The sequence below is a fragment of the Lolium perenne genome, chromosome 7, assembly GCF_019359855.2.
Source record: "Lolium perenne isolate Kyuss_39 chromosome 7, Kyuss_2.0, whole genome shotgun sequence".
NCBI lineage: Eukaryota > Viridiplantae > Streptophyta > Magnoliopsida > Poales > Poaceae > Lolium > Lolium perenne.
This window is the reverse complement of record NC_067250.2, coordinates 112757569-112783989: the sequence shown is the minus strand read 5'-3', so window position 1 is coordinate 112783989 and position 26421 is coordinate 112757569. Positions and strand designations below refer to the sequence as shown.

The window sequence follows — 26421 nt, the reverse complement described above, 5'->3', positions numbered from 1 at the left end:
CATGAACTGCAGCTCGATGACATTCTCGTCTTCGAGGTGAAAGACACTTCCTTGATGAATGTGTTGATCTACGACTGTAACACCTCCACCCAGAGGGTAATCATTTGTGATGAGCACCCTTAGTTGCATGCATGATCTGCAGTGCTTTTAGGAAGAGGGGATCAGAAACACCTCAATATTTTATTGAATTAACTAGATGCTGCTTTTGGACCTGGGGTAGTGCCCTGCTTATGTTCATGCTGAACTTGGTTTTTGTATTAAGCTGAACTGGGGATCAGATACACTGTGATGAGACTTTGTTAATTAGCTAATATAGTATATGTTAGACATGTTTTATTTTACTTTAATTTACTGTGATATGCTGCGGTAGTTTCAATGTGCGGTCTGATGATTTGTATTATACCTAGCTACATGGAGCTCAACATTTTGAAATATTCATAGATTTGTAAGTGTAAATGTGATATATCCCATATGTAGTCAATGCTTTCTTGTACGAGCTTGTAAAATCTCAGGGAAAAATACATTTTATTTTAGGAAGTGTAAAAGTGACCAATTTTTTTGATCTGATTGTAGCGAACGATTGTAGCGAACACAAGTGCAGATGGTCAAACCCCCAAAACTTCTCATATTCATTGTTACATGGTCGAGATATAAAGGTATTTTACGCACTGGTTTAATACATCGCTATGCTTACATCCATGTTTGTTTGCAGTTTTTTTTGACACCTCTTAATGCTCCCTCCGATCCATTTTTTTTTGAGATACACAGTACAAACATAGACGCTCTCATATAGATGTATCTAGACACATATTAGTTGTAGAGACATCCATTTTATCATCAAGTAATGAGGATCAGATGGAGTATCATTTTCATTTTACCAAAAGAAACGGATATACTGTATAGTACAACGTAGTCTGAGGCGCTTAGCTCTGAATGCAATTTCTGTGTGCACACTGATCGGATCATAACCCACACGACCTGTCTCACTGGTATGTAGGTCCGGGCCCCACCAGATACTGATAAAGCCCAGTGACCCGCCGGGTGAAGTTTTCTGTGTGGATTCCTGCGTACCTGGCTTCGTTCCTCCAAGAAACGCGCATTTTTTTTGACCGGGGGACACGCGCATTTATTCCCTTGCTGATGTATCATTCTCAGTTTCTCACAGCCCCCTCATGTTCAGATCTCCCCAGATCCCTCGCCGTCCATCTCCCCTGAGTCCTCTCCCTACACCACCGGCGTCCACCACCGCTCGGACTACGCGGCTTGGACTCCGTCCTCTACGGATGCGGCGACGTCGCACCTAAAAACTCCACTAAGGCGGCGCGGTATCCCCGATTCTCTCGGTCCATGGCTGCAATGGCGGTATGTTTCCCCCGAATCACTAGGGTTGCCGGTCACATCTTTATTATATCTAAGCTGTATTGCCGGTTGCTTAGCATTGTTTGATATAGACTATTTCTCTCATCCAGTGTATATATTAATCCTCTGGTAAAGACTCGGGCTACACATGCACGCATGCTAGCTAGGTTGGGACTGGATCTAATGTGTGCAATAATAATCGTTCAAATATGATATTGGTCAATCCACGGCCGATAACCACATATGAGGACACCGAGCATGCATGTCTGGCTTATGGACTCTTTAGGCCGACGCTGATTTTGTTTTGTTTGCTTGGTCGATCTGTACTGGCGGATGATGAACTGCAGATGCATTACTCTGATGCTAGACCTAGCCAGCAAGCATGCATGGCTCATGCTAGCTTGATTTCTATTCTCATAGCTACTATTTATATCGATTTGGCTTCTGCGATACAATGATACACTATGCTGAATAATTTGATGATACAAGGTTGTACATAGCAGCCTAGCTAGATTCAGAAGCTTATTGTTCAGACTGTGTGTTCGATAAGAACAATGATCCGCTGACTTTGCTAGGTGCCTTTGATTATGCATTTGCTTGGAATTACGGTCAGAAGCTAGAGGCATTATCTAATTGAGGCCTTCTTTTTGCAGTGTTCAAACAAGAAGCTCAAGCTTGGAGAGAGCTTATCATGGAAGGAGACATCTGTAGAGCCAGCCCCAGTGTGCAAGGTGTTTAGGCGCATCGATGAGGAGAATACCGTGACGGCTTACGCAAGGTACTATGTACATCGGAGTTAGAGGTGATTACCATCCCAGTCGTGTTCTACCCTGGTTTTACGGTGGGTGTCCAGAGTCCATCAACCTGAAGATGTCCACTTGCATGCACCTGGATTGTGGACTGAAGCAACAAGATGGCAATGTTTTAATGGACGCAGGATGGCCAGAGTTTGTCAAAGCACATGACTTGAAGGTAGGATACCTCCTGACCTTCAAGAAGATTGACACCAAATCATTGCAGGTGCTCATATTTGGTTACAATTGCTGTGAGAAGGTTATATGGTGTTCAGGTTATCACCCATCGCTGGGGCAACAAAATGAATCACAGCTGTATTAAGTTGTCTTACAAATGTTCTGTAGTATAATGATGATGTATTGTGGTGAACATGATGGTACCATTACTGGATTGTGGTCACATGTGAGGGGGGGGGGATGTTGATATGTATAAGTGGATTGCCTAGCCCTTTCTATTAGTTCGGACTTTTGGTTGCGTTGGCTTGTGTATGAAGCTTGGCATGGTATCAGAGCCCAGGGTCTCGAGTTCGAGACCTGGCTTTCATAATTTATCCTAAAAATTGGTGCTGCCCTCCGTTGCCCTCCTCGGAGTCCACGTATATGCCTCTTGAGAGTCTCCTTGTGTTGACCTCTTCCCTTCTTCCGGTCACACGTGAGGAGGGGTGTTCAGATGTATAAGTGGATTGCCTAGCCCTTTCCATCAGTTCGGACTTTTGGTTGCGTTGGCTAGTGCATGAAGCTTGACAAACCTTATTTATATGTACAGCTCTCTAGTTGTACTATTAATTATTATGTGCTTATGTTGGCTGGATTGTGATGAACATAAGATGTTACATTGTTTCCGTAAAGAAAAAAACGTGTTGTTTTTTCGAATCCTGCGCTGGATATGTTTTGCACAAACTAGTGAAGTGCCTGCTGACAAAACATATTATGCGCAAATAGGCAACCCTCAGTAACGATCATGGGTTCAAGCGTCCAGGATCCAGTGCCTTGACATCAGCAAGCACAGATGAACAGTTGGTTGACTTGTAGATTTGGACGTTGGATCGAAAATAGATAGCTAAGAACTAAGTACTGTAGCATGTAGCATATGTACTGTTCATGGTCTCATTCCGGGTTCAAGTGCTACCCCATGTAGCACCACTTTTTTTTTTTGGGTTAGCCCAGACAACCTTCCCAATAAAAAAAAAGTACTACCTTCCCTTCATGGGCCAATTGTTTGTACTTTTGGGCTGCCGCCGCCATGTACATGGTGATTCTTTGTCAACTGCTTGCTTCGCTGATAACAATCCAAAAACATTTAATGGGCCTCCGACTCATGCCATTGGGGCCCTTCCTAATTTAAACACGGAGATCCTATGATTGGCCCTCAAGAAACCGAGATTCTAAATATAATTTATTTTTATTTCGTATCAATTATGATTATGATTCTTTTTTAAATGCGCATAGCCAGTATGCGCATCTACATGGGCTCTATATTTCGATATATTCATATAGTTGATTTCAAAATTTTCATAAATTATTTAAAGTTCCAAGATTTATTCTATCAGTTTGCAAGATCTTAGAGTGTATTTGTAGTTTAAAAAAAATGACAAACCTCTTCATCAGATTGTTGTTAACAAGTGTAGTGTTGTGAACCCAAAATATATTACATACTTCCTCGTAGATCAAATTTGAACTAATTAAGTTGAACTAAAACCCGGATCAACAGTTAGTATGGATTGTGTGCATGGAGTACGAAAAACAAATGAATAGGCAATATTTCAGTTTTTCCTTCAGTTGAGAATGGTAGAGCAGGACCCATTTGCCAGTAGCGTCCCTCAACATTTGAAGGTAAAGACAAACAAAAGGGATCGAAAAAAGCAAGTATCCTACATATCTCGGGTTAAAACATATCGAGAAATCACATATTGCTTGTACATAGAGGCTGACATCGTGGACCCATCGGCCAGCCGTGGAAAAAAATCCAAGAAAGGAAACAATTATCGTACAGAGAAGCTGACATGTGGGATGCATTTTGCAGCAGCGTCCTCAACTTTAACAAAGGCGGCAGGGGATCGAAAGAAAAAGCAAAGTTCCCAGAAATCAGCGGTCAAAAATAAATCCAAGAAATGAAATGTTTATCGTTCATAGAGGCTGACATGTGGGACCCACGAGCCAGCAGCGTCCTCAACGTTTCAAAGGCGGCAGGGGATCGAAAAAAAGGCAAGTGACCATATATCAGGTGCCAAAAATAATCCAAGGAAAGAAACTTTTATTGTACATAGAGGATGACATATGGGTCCCGTTTTGCAGGAGCGGTCTCACATTTTCCAAGGCGGCACGGGATCGAAAAAAAAGAAAGGAAAGGTTTATCGTTCAGAGAGGCTGAGATGTGGGACCCATGGGCCAGCAGCGTCCTCTTAGTTTCAAAGGCGGCAGGGGATAAAAAAAGGCAAATAGCCAGTAATTAGGGTCAAAAATAAATCAAACAAAGGAAACTTTTACTGTTCATAGAGGCTGACAGGGACCCATGAGCCAGCAGCGTCTCAACGTTTCAGAGGCGGCATGAGATCGAAAGAAAAAGGCAAATACCAAGAAATTATGGGTCAATAATAAATCAAACAAAAGGTTTATTGTTCATAGAGGCTGACATGTGGGACCCCTGAGCCGGCAGCGTCCCCAACGTGTTAAAGGCGGCAGGAGATAGAAAGACAAAGGCCAAAAATCAGTTGGTAAAAAAATCCAAGAAAAGAAACATTTACCGTTCTGAGAGGCTGACATGCGGGACCCATGAGGCAGCAGCATCCTCAACGATTCCAAGGCGGCAGGGGATCAAAAGGGGTCAAAAATAAATCCATCATAGGAAACTTTTATTGTTCATAGAGGATGTGGGACCGACCTGCCGATGGCGTCCTCATCGTTTCAAAGGGGCAGGGGATCAAAAGAAAACGGTAAATAGCCAGAAATTAGGGGTAAAAAATAAATCCAATGAAGGACACTTTATTGTTCATAGAGTATGACATGCGGGACCCATGAGCCAGCAGCTTCCTCAACGTTTCAAAGGCGGCATGAGATCGAAAGGAAAAGGAAAGTGACCAAATATCAGGAGCCAAAAATAATCTAAGAAAAGAAACTTTATTGTGCATAGAGAATGACATGCGGGTCCCATTTTGCAGCACCGGTCTGAAGGTTTCAAAGTCGGCATTAGATCGAAAGAAAAAGACAAGTGCCAAATATCAGGAGCCAAAAATAATCCAAGAAAAGAAACTTCTATTGTACATAGAGGATGACATGCGGGTCCCATTTTGCAGCAGCGGTCTCAATGTTTCCAAGGCGGCACATGACCAAAAGAAAAAGGAAGTAGCCAGAAATAAGGGTGTCAAAAAATCCAAGAAAAGGAATATTTCAATTGGGCTGCTTCTGGCCATCTGGGCCTTCAAACTATCCCGCTGGACGCCTTTTGATTCGTACAATTTCAGCCCATTCCAAAACAGGAAAGTCCTATGCCTCGCAAAGACAAAAAAACAAGGAGATTCAGCATATAAGTTTGTTTATGTAAAAATAAAGATTTAATTTATCCCTTTGCAATAGCTCAGAGCAAAATACACTGTTTATTGTCTGCAAAATAATCAAGATATCACATGTTTCTTATACGGGGAGGCTGACATCGGGGACCCATGCGCCCGGCGGCGTCGTCAACATTTTAAAGGCGGCAGGGATGGAAAGAAAAAATAAACCAAAAATCTGTTGGTACAAAATCCAAGAAAAGAAACATTTTCGTTCTGAGAGGATAACATGCGGGACCCATGAGGCAGCAGCATCCTCAGCGTTTAATGTTAGACACTGACATGTGGGACCCGTGAGCCAGCAGCGTCCTCAACGTTTTAAAGGCGGCAGGAGATCGAAAGAAAAAATAAGCCAAAAATCATTTGGTATTCAAAATCCAAGAAAATAAACATTTACCGTTCTGAGAGGATGACATGCGGGACCCATGAGGCAGCAGCATCCTCAACGATTCCAAGGCGGCAGGGGATCAAAAGAAAAAAAGGAAATATCCAGAAATTAATTAGGGGTTCAAAATAAATCCATCAAAGGAAAGTTTTATTGTTCATAGAGGATGACATGTGGGACCGACCTGCGAACAGCGTCCTCATCGTTTCAAAGGGGGCAGGAGATCAAAAGAAAAGGCAAATAGCCAGAAATTAGGGGTAAAAAATAACTCCAAGAAAGGAAACTTTTATTGTTCGTAGAGGATGACATGCGGGACCCATGAGCCAGCAGCTTACTTAACGTTTCAAAGGCGGCATGAGATCGAAAGAAAAAGGCAAGTGACAAAATATCATGAGCCCAAGATAATCCAAGAAAAGAAACTTTATTTACATAGAGGATGACATGCGGGTCCCATTTTGCAGCAGCGGTCCCAACGTTTCAAATGCGGCTTGAGATCAAAAGAAAAAGAAAGTAGCCAGAAATTAGGGGGTCAAAAAAATCCAAGAAAATAAAGTTGATGGACATAGAGGATGACATGCGGGTCCCATGAGCTAGCAGCTTACTCAACGTTTCCAAGGCGGCAGGGGATCAAAAGAAAAAGGAAATAGCCAAAAATCAGAGGGTGAAAAAAAACAAAGAAAATGAACTTTTATAGTACATAGAGGATGACATGCGGGTTCCATGAGCCAGCAGGTTCCTCAACGTTTCAAACGTGGCATGAGATCGAAAGAAAAAGGCAAGTGACCAAATATGAGGTGCCAAAAAAAACTCCAAGAAAAGAAAGTTGATTGCTCATAGAGGATGACATGCGGGTCCCATTTAGCTGCAGCGGTCTCACTGTTTGAGAGGCGGCAGGGGATCGAAAGAAAAAGGCAAGTGACCAAATATCAGGAGCCAAAAATAATTCAAGAAAAGAAAGTTTTATAGTCCATAGAGGATGACATGCGGGTCCCATTTAGCAGCAGCGGTATCACCGTTTGAGAGGCGGCAGGGGATCGAAAGAAAAAGGCAAGTGACCAAATATGAGGTGCCAAAAAAATCCAAGAAAAGAAAGTTTTATAGTACATAGAGGATGACATGCGGGTCCCATTTAGCAGCAGCGGTATCACCGTTTGAGAGGCGGCAGGGGATCGAAAGAAAAAGGCAAGTGACCAAATATGAGGTGCCAAAAAAATCCAAGAAAAGAAAGTTTTATAGTACATAGAGGATGACATGCGGGTCCCATTTAGCAGCGGTATCACCGTTTGAGAGTCGGCTGGGTTCGAAATAAAAAGGCAAGTGACCAAATATGAGGTGCCAAAAAAAACTCCAAGAAAAGAAAGTTGATTGCACATAGAGGATGACATGCGGGTCCCATTTAGCAGCAGCGGTCTCAACGTTTCCAAGGCGGCAAGGGATCAAAAGAAAAAGGAAGTAGCCAGAAATCAGGGGGTCAAAAAAAATCCAAGAATAGAAAGAATTTTGGTTCATAGAGGATGACATGCGGGACCCATGATCCTGCATCGTAAACGGCTCGATCGGAGAACGTTGAACGAGATGGCGCGATCGAGAAAAAAAACAATGCCAGAGAGGCTGCCATCTAGGCCCTACATCCCTCGGCGGTGCGGATTTGCGTTGACTCGGCCGGCGAACCCGAGATTTCGAGATGCACCACGTCCCAGGCCACCATACGCGACGTTTTGGCCGCTTTCGTCGGGCTAGGTGGCCTCAAAAACGAGAAAAAAAGTTTTGACATGCACCACGGAGGGACCCAAAATCGTCGGCCATGGTACACCAGCAACCACGGCGCGACTTCAACTTCGTCGGCCATGGCAACTTTTCTTGTAGTGTTACCATCCACTACAAGAAAAGGTACAACTCTGAGTACCTCTGCTGCTCTTGATTCACCATTTGTGATAAGTCAACTTGTTTCACCACCAGAAGCTTCACATGTTGGTACTTCCGCTGAATCTGAAAATTGCTTTGATAATTTTGGTGATGCTTCTACTGTGCTTGATGATAGTGGTTCATTAGGTCTAGGTCTAGACAAATTGAGAATACTGAAATTCCTAATGAAAATACTGTTACACCTATTAAGTCACCTGAGTCTGCTGAACACTCTAGTGATGATCCTGATGAAGATTATGTGGAACTTGATGATGATTTTATTGATAAATGTAATGCTACTACTGGTGCAAGTAACATTAAAAAGTTTCTTGCACAACATGTTGTTAGATATAAACTGTCTCCTGATCCTAAATTTGCCACATCTCCTATAAACATTAAGGATAAGAATTATGATTTTTCTCTTGATTTATCTCATATATCTATTGTTGAGAAAACACCTTTTTGTGGTACTGAAAAAGAAAGTGATGTATAGCACATGAATGAGCTTTCTACTTTGAGTAGCTTGTTTCTGATGACATCAAGAAGCGTACTTATTTTGTTGCTAAAAATTTTCCTTTCTCATTAAAGGATGATGCTAAAACTTGGTATAATAGTTTGCCTCCTGATTTTATTGATAGTCCAAGTGGTTTGCTTGATGTTTTCTTTCGAAAATATTTTCCTGCTAGTGCTCAACATATTGCTTTGCAGAAAATTTATAGTTTTGACCAGGAAGATGCAGAGAAATTGCCTGAAGCTTGGGCAAGGTTTTGCTCTCTTCTTAGAGCTCGACATGGACATGATTTGGAAAAGCATGACTTACTTGATATATTTTATAGTGGACTAACCATTGAGTCTAGGGAGTACCTGGATAGTTGTGCTGGTTGTGTTTTCAGGAAAAGAACTCCAGACATTTAAGTCAAGAATTAATGGCTAGAATAAGCCAAAATCATGATGATTGGACTACACCTGAACCAACCCCAACACCAATATTGAAGAAGAGGGGTATGATTGAATTAAATGATGAAGATATGAGAGAAGCCAAGAAATCTCTTAAAGAGAAAGGTATTAAATCTGAAGATGTGAAGAATTTACCTCCCATAGAAGATTTATGTAAGATAACTCCCCCTTCGTCCACAATTGAGGTACATTCTCTTCAACGCTTTGATAAAGGAGACATTCCTTACTCAAAACCTCCTGATCAATGTTTAGATGAATTTGATTTTATGTTGTTAAGCAAGATAACTTTAATATAAGAGTAGAGAATCATTTAATGGAAAATTCTCAAGCTATTAGTAAATTGCATGATATTGTGGAGAGAACCTCCAATGATGTTAAGATACTTGTTAAACATTTTCATATGGTTCAAACTCAAATTGATCAACTCACTAAAGTGCAAAATGACTTGTTAAAAAATACTTCTAAAGAGAAACATGCTTATGAAGTAACAAGTAGAGGACGTATTTCTACTCAGGATCCTCTATATCCCGAGGGGCATCCCAAAAGAGTTTAACAAGATTCTCAACGAACTAAAGAAACTAGTGCTCCTTCTAAGAAAAAGAAGAAGAAACATAAAAACTGTTGTAGAATCTTCTGAACCTGTTTATGATCCTAATAGTATTTCTATTTCTGATGCTGAAACTGAAAGTGGTAATGAACATGATAAAAATAATGATAAGAATGATGTTTCTGATAAAGAAGAGGTTGAAGATGAACATGAAAAGCATGATAAAAATAAAAAGTACACTAAAGAAGATTTCATTGCTAAGAAACATAGTAATGAAAGAGAACCTTGGGTTCAAAAGCAAATGCCTTTTCCTGTTAAGAAACTAAAATCAAAGGAGGAAGAACACTATAATAAATTTTGATATTGGATGAAACCTTTGTTCTTGCAAATCCTTTTGACTAATGCTATTAAATTGCCTCCTTATTCAAAGTATATGAAAGATATTGTCTCTAACAAAAGGAAAATTCCTAATGAGGAGATTTCCACTATGCTTGCTAATTACTCTTTCAATGGCAAGGTTCCAAAGAAGCTGGGAGACCCAGGTATACCAACTATCCCTTGTTCCATCAAGAATAATTATGTTAGAACTGCTCTATGTGATTTGGGAGTAGGAGTTAGTGTTATGCCTTTTTCTCTTTACAAGAGACTTTATTTAGATAAGTTGATACCAACTGATATATCTTTGCAAATGGCCGATAAATCTACTGCTGATCCTGTTGGCATATGTGAGGATGTTCCTGTTCAAGTTGCTAATAATTGCTTAATATTAACTGATTTTGTTGTGATGGAAATGCCTGAAAATGATAATATGTCTATTATTCTTGGAAGACCTTTTCTTAGCACTGCATGGGCTGTTATTGATTGCAATAAAGGAAAAGTTACTTTCCATGTTGATGACAAGGAGCATACTGTTTATTTTTCCAAGAAGATTGATAAAGTATATGGAGTTAATACAATTTCTAATTTGAGAACTATCAAAGTGGGAGTTATTGATAGTCCTATATATGAGCCTAAATAAGGATATCAAAATATTATGATTGGGTCCATATCAATACAATATAAGGTAACATGATTGATTTGAGGTTTATTTCTTCTTATGTCATGAAAAATTTATTTGGTGGCAAGACTTGATCAACCTTGTTAACAAGTACATTTTAAATGCATGGAAGAGCTAAACAACATTTCTTTCTTTCTCCACACTTCTTTTACTTTCTGTAGTACTTCTTGTTTTGCAAGACGCTTTAGTTGTTTAAAATTTTGAAAATCTTTTTCTGCCCTGAAACAGTTATTTTAACACCCAAAAATGTGCATTTTTCGAAGTTTTCAAAAATTTACAAAAATTATACCACTGGTCCTATTTTTTAAACTGCAACCTGGGAATGCCTGGGGCTGACCAGTGGGGCACCCCAGGGCTGCACCCCATGTGCTGGCACGGCCTGCATGGGGGGCGCGCCTCCCTGTGATGTGGGCCCCTCCTGGCCCTCCACACACTCATCCACCTACCACTCCACTCTCTTCCACGGGAAAACACACCACCATTGTTCAAACCCAAGTTTCTTGCTGTTCTTGCTTGAGATTTTCGATCTCCTTGCTCAGCCCATCTTTGCTGCTGAGATTTGGGGCATTTGTTCTCCGGTATGTGACTCCTCCGATTATCCAAATAGATTTTTGTCTAGTTGAGTATATCTTGAGTATTTTGCTGCTGTAGGCATAGTTTTAAAAACCGGACCGGACCGGCGGTTGAACCGAAAAAAACCGGAACCAGACCCTCCACCAGTCTTTTAGGCGCACTAGACCGCTCGCGCACCTGACCCGGTGAAAACCGGACGAACCGCGGGTCAACAGGCGGTTTTGGAAGAAAACCGGGACTCTGAATCGTCGGTCCAACCGGTAGAAGCATTACTTCACGTAGGAATCGATCCTGAAACCTCCTGCAAACCTGAACAACGCCTGGACCAATTGAGCTATTACTATTTGACAACTACAGAAGACAGCAGTTTCTTTTATATATAGCTCACACGATAGGGGCTTTGCTTTTTACGCCGCATGGCATATGTGCATGTTATGTACGCTAGATTTGCTTCCTTTTAGCATTGCTGAATGCAAATAATGAAATACACGAGCGTGTGTTAGGTGTTTCGCTTTATTAGACATGACAAAGTCCGTAAGTTGTTGACTACTTTATGAATTATTACAAAAATTTGCAAGTCTAAAATATATTTGTATACATGATTATTTATTTACTGCAGTATTTATAAGTAAAATATACTACTCTATATCTTAAAAAACCATACAATGAACCGATGAACCAGTGGTCCGACCGGTAAAAACCTGAACCGATAGCCTTACCGGTTCGGTCACCGGTCCGGTTTTTAAGACTATGGCTGTAGGTGACATGTTAAGTGAGTTTGCATGCTTGTTCTAAGTTGTAAAAATTAGTTTTGATGCATGTTTAGTACTCTATCAAGTTCCTATAGTAGTCTCCCTCATTTATATGTCTCAAAATCAACTTTTATAATGTTTGTTGAAAAATTTCAGAAAAGGAAAATGCATAACCACACCTTTGGAGAAGTGTTCGAGAGGGATACGCCAAGAGTGGAAAGGCCTTCAAGGGCAGCCACTCGAGTTAGGCGATCCTATGATGAGGATGTCATTGCACCTAGCTTTGAAGATGCAGAGGACAATGGGATTCCTAATGCTTCATCTTTTCCGTGTATTGACTTTTTGCGTAATGCAGGGCTACTGGATGACTTCTTGTTTCTCATTAATAGGGTGGGCTTGTCTACCTATATGGAAGATGAGAGTGATCAATTTTATATGCTAACTAAAATCTTTGTTGAAAGCTTTAAATTCAGCAACGCACCTTTCACACCATCAGTTAAATTTAAGATTTATAATATGCCTATTACTATGAAGTTGGGTGATTTTTGTGCTGCATTAGACATTACTCCTATAGGTACAGCAAAGAACATCGAGAACCGCCCCAAAGCTTTGATGGAACTCTATCGAGAAGTTACCCACGATGATGACCGTACCATTCAGCACGGCAAGATAAGGAACATTCAGCTCCCTGCCATTAGATATTTCACATACTATCTTGCTACTAGCATTCTTGGTAGGGAGAACATTAGCAACATTTCTAGTTACTAGTTAAAATGCCCGTGCGTTGCTACGGGGCAAGACAAACATTATCTGGTTAACATCTTGTATTGTTTGTAACATCATGACCCCTTAAAAAAAATTCTTAGTCATATACGTGCAAAATTTACATGTCACACATGAATATTTGTTCACTTCTAACAATACCGTCTCGGGCTATGTCGTTCGATTCTTTTGGAACATCGACACCATCCATCTCCGGGCAGTCCATAATCTGTACAAGTGAAACATATATCAAACCAAATTTTAAAAATTGTCATATTCAACATGTGTGCAGAAACAAATTGCAATTGCCCGTATGTACCTGCTTTTGTTGTGTACAACTTGATGAGGCTTCGGTGGTTACAAACTAATTAGGCTCTCCATTTTGATTCAAAAACCATATTATCAGCAAAATTGAAGCTCACATTCTCATCTTCAGCATCATGATATTTATTCAATACACTTTCTCATACAATCATACCCGTTAATATGGGCATTTGCTCAGTAAAACCGTTTATACAAGTGAGTTAAGGGTACAAGGTTTTAAAGATACGAAAAACAACTAATGATTACATATGATCTCATGATCTCTGAGTGGAATAGCAGAAGCTCGAGACAAAATAAATGTACATGCCTTCTTGGGGGAAGAACATACTTCAATAGTACTATAATACAAGTACACACTATGCAGGTTCCTCGTTCTGTTATAACCAGCTAACACTAACAAAATAATCTACACTACGTGGTTAATCTACACTACTATGTTACAGACTATGTGGTTAATCTACACTACTATGTGGTTAATCTACACTACTTTAGAGAAAGAACATCTAGCAAGCGCTCGATATCATCCCTCACCTGCGATGCGAACGACAGGCCACCACAGCCCAAACATAAGTTGAGAAACACTTAAATACCATATACAAGCAGTTAACTGAAACTTATAACTGCTTCAGAGAAAGAACGTGTAGCCAACGCACAAGACTGAAGACTCCCAAATCCCAATTATATATACTACCTTCTGCACGCGCGCTAACAGCTCGACCAGACGGCTCTTGATCTGCCTGACGTGCTCCAGGTTGTGCGTGCTAACCCTGGTGGCCAGCTCGTCCAATGCCAGGTACGCCTCCTTCTCGAGAGCCAATGTCTGGCGCCATAAATTTGCACCAAGAAAGAAACATGGTAAGTTGGTAACAAGCGTGTGTCAGTACTCAGTACTCAGTAATCGATCGATGGACACGGTACCCCGCTCCCCCTGGTCGTCCCCCGCGGCGGCCTAGGGGAGAAACCCTAGCCCCAACCTCCCGCTCCCCCTCTCTCCTCCCTCCCCTGCCGCCGCCAACGTGCGCCGCCGGGCTAAGCCCGCGCGGTGCTGGCGGCGGCGGGCCTTCCCTTACCCGGCGCGTGGTGGGCCGTGCGGGGCGGCGTCCATGGCGGCGGTGCATCTCGGCGGAGGTCGGCGGGGCCTAGCGCGGCGGCGGCCGGCGAGCTGCGCGGGGCGTCCTCTCGCATCCTGAGGCGGCAAAGGCGGCGGCCCTCATCCGCAGCGGCCCGTGGCGGCGGCGTTGGATGGAGGCTACTCCAGCCGGCGGCGCGGCGCGTGGGCTGCGGTTGGTCGGTCGCCTTCTCCTTCGCGTGGTGGTGGCGGTTGCTCCTCTCTGGCGGCGGTGGAGTGGTTTCCGGCGGCGTTCGGCAGCGAGGCGCTGTGGGGCTCGACGTCGACCGCGCCATGGCGTCGATTGAGGTGGCGGCGCGACCTCCCTGCGTTGGGGGCGCCCCCGCTGCCATGGCAGAGCTCCTTCCCCGCCCAGCCCATCTGGGCTTGTGCGGGCCTGGATCTTGGCTATGGTGGTGGGCAAGCGCGGTGGCGCCTTCGGTGTCGGTTGCTGGGCACCGTGGTGGTGCCGGCGGCCGGCCAGGCGGCGGCGGGCTGGGATCCCCACCGCCCAGCTCCGTCTTCGGTGTTGGTGGGGCGATTGGCGGCGCATCCTGCTCGGCTGATGGCCATGGCTCGCCTCTCGTCGATGGTGTGGCCAAGGCGGCTCCTTTCTGCGCGTGTCCGATGGAGTTGGGGTCGACGGCAGGGCCGGGAGAAATCCTTGCATTTTGCTGACGACGGCGACGCCCGTGGGCGCCGTCACCTTCTTGGAGGCGTCGTCATGGCTCTGTCCGTGCTTCCCCTTCCCGACTACCAGGGGAAACCCTAGTTCCGGTCATCGGAACGGGCGGCGGCGGCGCAGCTGCGTCGTTCCCCTCCTTGGAGGCGTCGTCTAGGTGGTTCGTGGAGCTCTCGGTGCACCTGCTGGAGTCGTTGTCGGCCGCCGCCTAGAGTGGGAGCTTCTGGGGCGCTATGTACACCGTCGCTGGGTCTTCTTGGTCGTCGCCACCTCTGGTCTGGTTCGGTCCCGCCGTTCTCTCGCCGACCCTTAGGCGCTTTTGGGTGGACGGTTGCGTTGGCTTGGGTCATCTTGGAGTTGGGGTCGACCTCATAGAGTTCCCTCTTCGGTTGTGACGCGGTCTAGAAGCTTCGTGCTTCGCCTCCTAGCCATTCTTGGCGGGGGACGATGCAAGGCGTGTCCTTTCCGGTTAGCTTGTGCGGGTAGCTGTTAGTCGTGTGGCGTTGCGTTTGTATCGTGGTGCCCTCTGGGCGTTGTACCGGCTGTCTTGGCCTCTTCTTCTATATGATTGATACACCTTCCAGGGTGTATTCTCGAAAAAGTAATCGATCGATTTGACAAATCATAAATTTCTGTAGCACAACACGGCCGGACTTTAGTCCTGAAGTATATACCTCCGATTACATGCATTTGCATGTGTGTTCGAGGCAGACCTCGAGCACCTTGAACTCGAAGGGCTGCTTCTTGGCGCAGCCAGGCGTGCCGAGCTCAGGCATTGGCACGTTCCCATGGCCACCCTGCTCCGTCTCGTCTCCTCCATCGGTTGCCAGATTCACGATGGACGCGTCCTGCACGCGGAAGCATCGGTTACAAATGCAATCTATCGTGGCATGACTGGTGGTAATGGTGACAATGGCGTGATCGTACCGGGAGGGCGAGCCGGGCGTGGAGGAAGGGTTGGAGCCTCAGATTGCTGGGATCGCGGACGAGCACCTCGACGGCGGTGACGATGGCCTTGACGTGCTCGAGGTTGAGGACGATGGCGCGGTCGCGGCCGAGGATGGTGGACGGGTAGGAGAGGAGGGGGTCGAGCACGCGGAGGTCCCGCGCCGGCAGCCCCGTCATCTCCATGATCCGGTGCCGCCCGAACTCCCCCGCGCGCGACTCCCCCGCCGGCGGCACCACCAGCCACTCCTGGCTCGCCGCCGCCGCCGCCACACCGGTACCGGCACTGGCGCCAGCGCGGGGCGCGGGATCCTTCTCCTGAGCCAGAGCCTCGCCTGCCTCAGCCGTCATCAGGGTGGGCGTGGGCTCCCCACCTCTGCATCGATGCAGCATTGAAGATGCGAGCGCCCCTGCTGCTCATCGGATCTAGGATGTGCCGTCGCCTGCACGGCTGCACGAGAGGCCACTATGGTTGGACCGAGGCGGCGGAACAGCGGCTTGGGACCGGAGGGAGGCGGCGCGCCATGGCAGGAGGGAGCGGCGGCGGGGTGGCGGTACCCTAGGTCGGGAGCATGGTGAATCGCTCGGTTTTTGGATCGAATGGCTGCCTCAGCCTCCTCGCTCGGAAGGAAGTGGAGAACGAATATGGGCCAGGCCCAAGGGGCGAAGATGAAGCTCGACCAGGCCCAAGAGGGCGACGACGACGAAATTGGTGGCAGAAAACGGAGGAACTTCGTTCTTTTTAAGTCTCTGTGAGTCGGTACCCCAGCGACAAGTTGCGCTCAACAAATCATAATCCTTGAATCCATTTGCTTTTAAGGTAAACATAATCTCGCATTGACATTGAATTAGGCATTGACGTAAAGAAGCTCAAATTATATGAGCTCAGTTTACATGATGAATGGCAATCCGTGAATCATCAAATGCCAACAACCCAGAGATTGGTGCATCCTAACCTAAAATCTTTTGCAAAGGTCAAATAGATGGCATGGTACAAGTCTATAAGGTACTCTTTAGTTGATCAAATTAGTAACAGTGTGACACTACTCTCCTCACCTTCTTTTTTTTTTGCTTCTTCATACTCTTGCAACTATGAAGACAAATTGTAAACCTCATTAAAATTAATTAAGGAACAACATATTGTGTTTCTTTGAGGAAGCATAGATTAAACTCGTAAAAAACTTATTTTTTGTTACTCAAACTATGGAAGGGTAGGATTACTTGGAACATACGAATGCAGTAGATGTGCCAACAAAGAGCAGGTGTGCCTTAGATACCGTCACTATGAACTATATAATCACTTTCATGCCTATAATTCGCATTAACAATTCAGCACATGTTCAAACAGAAAAACAGATGTTACAATGGCAAAAACACAAAGAAGGCAATGCTCTGAAAGCATAGAACAATGACCATTTGGTGAGGAACTAACCAGAGGGATGCAGAGGGTGCACCGGGCACATTCTACTGCTTCATTCTCGTCAGCACTGTCCATGCCGTCAATCAGCCGCCTCACCCGTCCTCCCCCCTTGCATTATTGATACATGATCATAACTTTGATTTTTTGCAGATGTACTAAAATCTAAAGATTTAGTAACCAAATATAGTTTGCAATAGTAAGCGTTGAATTAACGTAAATTTCTTCTCATGCATATGAAACTTTGTAGCAGTTCTAAGTATCAAACCGGATGCAATTCTGCTAGGGGCGCAATTGCATAGTAAGAGTGAAGCTATTAAAAATAGATGCACTGTCTATCAGATGCAAACATTCCGTTCTTCTTCATATTGCTTGTTTATTTCATCTATGTAAAGATCTAAAGAAATGTGACATGAACTCCATTCGCTTTCTCATACACGTATTGGATTTAAGAGGTACAATTTACCTCAACCTAAAAGGAAAGTTTAAGCAGATCCTTTTTAATCAATTCAGCCAATCCACCACAATTACCTAAATTTTTCACTATGTAACATTGTTTAATAAAACATCATAGTTCATGAGAAACCACTAATTCCAAATCCATCGTCCCTTCCTCAAACAAAATTCCACTCCCGGCTCCTTTTTTTTTTACCAATACATACAATGAAATATATAGTGAACTGCAATCACGCTAGTGATCCATAATATGCACTCATATTAAACCTTATATAATCAACAACTTATCAGGCCTAGGATATAAAATATTTGTAGCAAAGTGCACAACCCGTGGGTAAGAGTAAAGTTTCTTGATTGACCTACTTTTAAATATCGATATGACAGACTTGAATAAAGGAAATACTTTTATATTGAATTTTAGATAAGTACTAAGATGGCCCCGTAGAAGTCGTGTTACTGGTCTTCATATGAACATCAGATTTTGAAGGTAGCAGCAGCAGTAGTAGTAGCAGCAGCAGCAAGAAGAAGAAGAGGGTGAAGCGTACCTGCACAAAACTATTCATATTAACGAAACCTCTTTTAAGTTCGCTAAATGATTCATATTTATGAAGAAAATACTCTTCCCATATTTCGAAATCTTCCACCTTTTTAAGCTCCAGACTTCGTACAACGGTGTGCATCCCACAAGCAAAAAGAACGTCAAAATCCCACAAATAGGTACCTTGAATAGGCAATCAAATAATTAGCAATTGGGGATCTTCTTCTTGATGCTCGTTGTGATTTCTCCTCCTTACGGACTTCATTGTGAAATCTAAAAAATGTGGTACAAGTGACTATGTCAAGCAACTTGTGCATGTTCTTTACAGAATAGTGAGCTAAAAGAAGTAAAGAACTTCAGTTCATGGGCTAAATATAAGTTTCAACCCCATTTCAAGTTTTTTCCATCAACCACTATAGATAGATAGTAAGGAAAAGTATAACAAACGATATTTATAACATATGGCGACCATGAACATAGCCACGTCAAAGAGTTGTGCATAAGGCTGTTGGGAGCAAAATTCTTGAGACACAGTATATGGATCATGGACTTAGTCAGTGCATAAAACATGATAAACAAAAGAAAGAGCTGGATATGAAAAGGCCAATCAAACACGCGAAAGTATTGATAGCCTGGTTGATGTTCAACCATTTACAATGAAAATTTATTCACATGCACTGATAAAAGTCCACGCTAATTAAATATTCGTTGTATTTGGTCCGGTTTCACAAGAAACTAAATATATAGATCCAAAGGAGCTACAGAAGCCAAAAGCTCATCCTAATAAAATCTGGTTGCTAGAGCTTTCACATATTTGCTTACCAAAACGAACGCCATCAATTAGGAAGCAAAATAAGAGAATAGTTTAGCTTACTGGATAGAATTCCTTTTCCCAACATGAAACTTCAGTTTGGTTTGGAATAAGTGATACTACTTCTATCTAAACTGGTAAGTCTGTATACTGTATCACCTCCAGCAGCCATTCCTCGTCTTGTCTGCAGCAATAGTACATCGTTATCCCAAATTTTATACAGCAATGGTCAGAATCATGACTTGTAAGTGTGAGTCCAATCTGGTTTCATGCATCGTATCAAAATTTATCTAGCACTGTTTTGGCTACACAAGCACCAAGCAATGCAACTACTGGTGCAGGTTCAATATAGATATTTTGATCGAGCAGGCAGTCTGATGGTCCTTACCCTCTGCCTGTACTTCTAGAAGGCAATCCCACGGATCCAGCGCTGATGAGGCACGCGAGCACCAGCGCCGCCACAGTCCACCCGAACGTTGACGCGTTTAGGTGCCTTGGTCCCTGGCGTACAGAAGGTCGGCGCCCTTCCCCAGTTCCCCTGCAGTGGTGCCCGTCCTAAGTGCCTTGTCGAGACACCCCGCGCGGCACCACGCGTGCACCAGGGTCGTGTAGAGTACGACGTCCGGCGGGAAGACGGACTTGTAGCTGTCGAAGAGCGCCTGCGCCTCGCCGGCCAGCCGCTTCCGGGAGAGCGCCCCGAGGAGGGAGGCGAGCGCCACCGCGGGGTCGGGGGCCCCCGCGCCATAGTCCTCCATGCGGCGGAACAGCTCGGCGGCCTCGGAGGGCATGTCCGCCCGCACGTACCGGCGGATCAGGGCGAGGATGAGGTGGGACGAGACGGGGATGGGCGAGGATGAGCGGAGGCTCTGCGGTTGGGCCAGGCCCAAGGGGCGAAGATAAGCTCGACCAGGCCCAAGAGGGCGACAACGACGAAATTGGTGGCAGAAAACGGAGGAACTTCGTTCTTTTTAAGTAGTGTAGATCATCTTGCTTTTCTGGTTGCTGCACTTACTGGAAGTACACCTTATTATCTTGGTGCTCTCATTGCTCGTCGCTTATCTAATAAGGGACCTATTTATGGAGGAATTGTTGCTTCACATATTGTTGCATATCTAGGTCTTTCTGTTGATCCTAGTGATGAGAAATTAATTCCTATTAAGCTTGATATTGCTGCTATGAAGGGTCACCAATTTGTCACAACTAACTCTAATTTAGAAAATATTGTCTATAGAATGTTGTTTATTGATGGGGATGAGAGGGAAATCTCTTTGCCGCAGGCCGATTTGTTCAGTGTTCGCAGGAGGCCGTGGTCGCGCTCCAAGGAGGAGGTGGATGAGCAGCTGAGGATACTTGGTTTTCACCAGCAGCACGACTCCGAGGACGCCGAGCCCTCTGACGGGTACACCGTCACGTATCCTGGTGCGTCCTCCAGCTTGTACCAAGGACAGGATCCTCCTTCATCATATTACGGAGGCGCCACCTCATGGGCACGGTGGGATTGATCTCCACTTAGGCCAAAAGCCTAAGCTTGGGGGGGGGGGGGGGGGGGTACACCGACATCTCACTCATCTACATATCATATCTTGTCGGTACTTTGTATATCCATATTTCTATTTTCTTTCTTTTGTTTTGTTGCTTGTTGTTTATTTCTGTTTTCGAAAAAAATAAAAGACCAAAAATATTTCTGTTGTTTCTCTCTATTTATTTATTTAGTATTTAGTATTAGTTTGCTTAGTTTTTAATTCGGGTTGTTATTCAAATATCCAAAAATATTTTTGCTTTGTTTGCCTGTTTTCTTTGTTCTTGTTTCCAATTCGAAAACACCAAAAAGATTTGTTGTTCTTCTTCGGTTTTGTAAAGTTTATTATGGAGTTCAGCGGTCTCCGGTGGTTGGAGCTTGGTTTTCATTTCATATTATTCAAGCCACACAAGTGAAAGGCAATAATGACGATCTACGACAACTCGACTGTGGCGAGAGGCTGGTATGAACTCTATTTGTTTTCATTTTTGTACATATACTCATCCATGTGAGCATGCTTAGTTGGTTCATGTGAGGTATATGTCATTTAATGAAAGTCTAGTAGTTCATGATCTCTCATGTTTAGCTCCAATTTATTAATAATGAGTAGCATGTCATAAATATTTGCTTGCATTGTTTTATTCATAGATAGGTGTGACATTGTGGTATCCTCCTCTGAATAATTCATTTAAATTGACTTGGCACATGCTCACACATGCATATGACTGAAAAACAAAAAGTCAATTAAGCCTCGATGATTTACTTTGCTTCGGAGTTCTTGTATCACTTTTATGCCTCCGTTAATTTTATTCTGTCGCAAGCATGATTATGACGGTTATTGCTCTCTTGATTTTCGCTTCCTAGTCTATTGCTAGCCTTCACTTGTATTGAGCGGGAATGCTGCTCGTACTTCCAAATCCCTGAAAACCAAGTTATTCCAAAGTGTCCACCATAAATACCTATGCATGGCATTTCAAACCATTCCAAGTAAATTTCATGTGCTACCTTTAAAACCTTCAAAGTACTTCTCAATTTGTGTCGATGTTTTATAGATCATGAGGAAGTATGTGCTGTTTTATCTTTCAATCTTGTCAGTCAGACTTTCACCAATGGACTAGTGGCATATACATCCGCTTATCCAATAATTTTGCAAAAAGAGCTGGCAACGGGGTGCCCAGCCCCAATTAATTACAACTTTCATTAATAATTCTCTTCACATGTTTTGCCCTGATTTATCAGTAAGAAACTTAATTTGCAAATAGACACTCCTCCATGGTATGTGAATGTTGGAAGGCACCCGAGGATTCGGTTAGCCTTGGCTTGTGTAAGCAAAGGTTGGGAGGAGTGTCATCTATAAATAAAACTAAAATACATGTGTAAACAAAAGAGAAGAGGGATGATCTACCTTGCTGGTAGAGATAACGTCCTTCATGGGAGCCGCTCTTGAAAGACTAGTTGACAAGATAGTTAGAGTGCCCACTACCATTCGTTGACAACAACAAACACCTCTCAAAACAATTTTACTTCTGTTTCAAAAATGAAAAGCTCTAGCACATGTTAATCCCTGCTTCCCTCTGCGAAGGGTCAATCTTTTACCTTTATGTTGAGTCACCATCCTTTCTTTGAGCACCTTCTTGATAGCATAATTGTCATTCTTAGTGTAATATGTTTGTCCCAGAATATGGTTAACTGTGGTATAACTTTGATGCTTTTATCTTTGATAATCTTTACTTCTAGCCTTCCCATGAATTTCAGAGGTGCCTGGGCATTTATGTTTTGATGTACAAATACGGGCAAGCGAGATACCACTTTATCATATCTTTTTATGAGCATTGCAATCCTGCTGACAGATATGTTTCATGATGCTTATTATTAGTTTGTTGGTATCTTTTTCATGATTGACATAACTATTAGATGACTTTATTTGCATTTATCTTATTATGAATTGCCTAAGTACTCGTCCATATAATGAGAATATTTACATCATATAAGCAAATGTGTTCGTAAAAGTTCTTTTATCGCACTCAGTTGTTAACTGAATTGCTTGAGGACAAGCAATAAGCTAAGCTTGGGGGGAGTTGATACGTCCAAAACGTATCTAGTTTCCCGAACATGTGTGCTATTGTTTTGCCTCTAATTTGTGTATTTTGGATACAACTAACACGGACTAACGCTGTTTTCAGCAGAATTTCCCTGGTGTCTTATTTTTGTGCAGAAAATCAACTTTCAGGAAAATCCCCGGAAATAATTGCAATGGGCCTATTTTTACAGAAGACCCACGGAGCCAGAAGACGAGACGGAGGGGGGCCACGAGGCGCGCACACCACATGGCGGCGCGGTGGGCCCATGGCCGCGCCGCCACACGGGGACGCCGCCTCGGCCGGCCCCAGGCGCTCCCCTCTGGACTACATAAAGCCCTTGACCCAAAAACGCACGAGGGTTCGACCAATTTTCCAGAAGACATCCAGAACTCCGCTGCCACCGAAAACCTTATTTCAGGATCAGAAACTCCGTTCTGGCACCCTGCCGGGACGGGGAATTGGAGGATATCATCGCCATCATCGCCACCGACGCCTCTCCATCGACCACCCATGTTTCCCCCATTCATGTGTGTGTAAATCCCCATTGTAGGCTGAAGGGGATGGTAGGGATTGGATGAGATTGTTCATGTAATAGCCATAAGATTGTTAGGGCATGGTGCCTAGTATCCGTTGTTGGTACTTTTATGATATTGTTGCAACTTGTTATGCTTAATGCTTGTCACTAGGGCCCGAGTGCCATGATTTCAGATCTGAACATGTTATTGATTCATGATGATATTCATTATTTTATGATCATACCTGCAAGTTGTATACACATATTGCTGTCCGGAACCCGAAGCCCCAAAGTGACAGAAATTGGGACAACCGGAGGGGAAGGCTGTGATATGAGGATCACATGTGTTCACGGAGTGTTAATGCTTTGCTCCCGTACTCTATTAAAAGGAGTACCTTAATTACCAGTAGTTTCCCTAGAGGCCCGGCTGCCACCGGCTGGTAGGACAAAAGATGTTGTGCAAGTTTCTCATTGCGAGCACGTACGACTATATACGGAACACATGCCTATGGTTATTTAGTACTTGGATACTATTTTATTATTATCTGCAAATGCCTTGTTTTGATTATTACATGAGTTATCTTATCCATGCAGTGCCCATTCATCAATCCCTATGCCTACAGTATTTTAATCCTGATGTTTACTATAATCACTACTGCTGTCTTATTACACTGCTGCATATATTTCACTACTGGTACTGCTATAGAACTGTTGCTACTGATAAACTGTTGCGAGCAAGTCTGTTTCCAGGTGCAGCTGAATTGACAACTCCGTTGTTAAGGCTTACAAATATTCTTTGGCTCCCCTTGTGTCGAATCAATAAATTGGGTTTTACTTCCCTCGAAGACTGTTGCGATCCCCTATACTTGTGGGTCATCAAAGCCACATTGGAATTTAAGATGTTTAGTAATCTGTTTAGAGCAACAATTTATATCATGGCGTTTAAGCAAAATTTTAGCAATTGTATCCAACTTTTTTAATGTGCCCCCCATGACTTTGCCCTTATATGATCTCTATACTTCATAAATAATTATGCAAGTTCCATAGAGTATAAAGTAGGTCCTTGCATAACAACATTTTTTAGTTTTTCGATTTTTCATTTTTTTATGGATTTTCATATATATAGGAAAAATAAAACTAGACAAAAATAAACTAGACAAAACAAAATGAAATAAAACTGCGAGAGAGGTGGAGTGTACTCCCCAGGTGAACTTATAAGTAGAGCTATGCTCCCCGGCAACGGCGCCAGAAAATAGTCTTGATGACCCACAAGTATAGGGGATCGCAACAGTCTTCGAGGGAAGTAAAACCCAAATTTGTTGATTCGACACAAGGGGAGCCAAAGAAAACTTATAAGCCTTGACAGCGAAGTTGTCAATTCGGCTGCACCTGGAAAAGCACTAGCAACAGGGTGATGTGAAAGCAGTGGTAATATGATGCGGTGCTAGAAAATAGTTGGTACTACTTTGATGGCGTGTTGACAGGTAAATGTGATGCAGCAGTAATATGAGAGCAATAGTAACACATCAGTAGAAGTAACACAGAGGAGATGGCACTGGAAAATATCCCAGCGCGCAGTTGATTGAAAAGCAATGATGATGAAATATAAGACCGGGGTTCCTGACGATCTACACTAGTGGTAACTCTCCAGATAACAAGTGTTGGGTGAACAAATTACAGCTGGGCAATTGACAGAATTGAATTTAGCATTAAGACAAAATATCCAGTCTATTAATATCATAGGCATGTTTTCCACATATAGTCATACGTGCTCGCAATGAGAAACTTGCGTAACATCTTTTATCCTACCAGCCCGTTTGCAGCGGGGCTTCAAGGGAAACTATTGGTAATTAATGTTGGAGATATGCCCAAGAGGCAATAATAAAATGGTTATTAGAATATATCTTTGTGTTTATGATAAATGTTTACATACCATGCTATAATTGTATTAACCGAAACATTGATACATGTGTGTTATGTAAACAACAAGGAGTCCCTAGTAAGCCTCTTGTATAACTAGCTTGTTGATTAATAGATGATCATAGTTTCATGATCATGAACATTGGATGTTATTAATAACGAGGTTATGTCATTATGTGAATGATGTAATGGACAAGCCCAATTAAGCGTAGGATAAGATCACATCATTAAGTTCATTTGCTATAAGCTTTCGATACATAGATACCTAGTCCTTTCGACCATGAGATCATATAAATCACTTATGCCAGAAGGGTACTTTGATTACATCAAACACCACTGCGTAAATGGGTGGTTATAAAGGTGGGATTAGGTATTCGGAAAGTATGAGTTGAGGCATATGGATCAACAGTGGGATTTGTCCATCCCGATGACGGATAGATATACTCTGGGCCCTCTCGGTGGACTGTCGTCTAATTAGCTTACAAGCATATGAATGGTTCATAAGAGACCACATACCATGGTACGAGTAAAGAGTACTTGTCAGGAGACGAGGTTGAACGAGGTATAGAGATACCGATGATCAAACCTCGGACAAGTAAAATATCGCGTGACAAAGGGAATCGGTATCGTATGTAAATGGTTCATTCGATCACTAAGTCATCATTGAATATGTGGGAGCAATTATGGATCTCCAGATCCCACTATTGGTTATTGGTCGGAGAGAGGTCTCAACCATGTCTGCATAGTTCGCGAACCGTAGGGTGACACACGTAAGGTTTGATGTCGTTTTAAGTAGATATGGAATATGGAATGGAGTTCGAAGTTTTGTTCGGAGTCTCGGATGGGATCCAGGACATCACGAGGAGTTCCGGAATGGTCCGGAGAATAAGATTCATATATAGGAAGTCATTTTGTGAGTTTGAAAATAATCCGGTGCATTTATGGAAGGTTCTAGAAAAGTCCGGAAGAAATCAATATGGAAGGTGGAGAACCGGAGGGACTCCACTAGCATGGCCGGCCAACCCTAAGGGGGAGGAATCCCAGGTCGACTCCACCTAAGGTGGCCGGCCACCCCCCTCCAAGGAAAGGTGGGAGTCCCACCTTGAGTAGGTTTCCCACCTATGGCAAGTTTTGGTGTTGGGGTCTTATTCGAAGACTTGGACTACAACTCTTGGGGGCTTCCACCTATATAATGAGGAGCAAAGGGAGGGGGCCGGCCACACCAAGCCACTCTTGGCCGCAGCCCCCAAGTGGCTGGCACCCCAAGACCCCCCTCTCCCCAAACCCTAGCGCCCCTACTCCACATATCTCTCCCGCAGCGCATAGGCGAAGCCCTGCCGGAGATCTCCACCATCACCGCCACCACGCCGTCGTGCTGCCGGGATTCCGAGGAGGATCTACTACTTCCGCTGCCCGCTGGAACGGGGAGGAGGACGTCATCTTCATCAACACCGTACGTGTGACCGA

General features: G+C 43.6%; 1 pseudogene; it reads right to left on the bottom strand.

Moving 5' to 3' along the window:
* Window positions 1-12875: 12875 nt before the first annotated feature.
* LOC127315119 (magnesium transporter MRS2-E-like) lies at window positions 12876-19809 on the bottom strand (annotated as a pseudogene).
* Between the last annotated feature and the right edge of the window lie 6612 nt (window positions 19810-26421).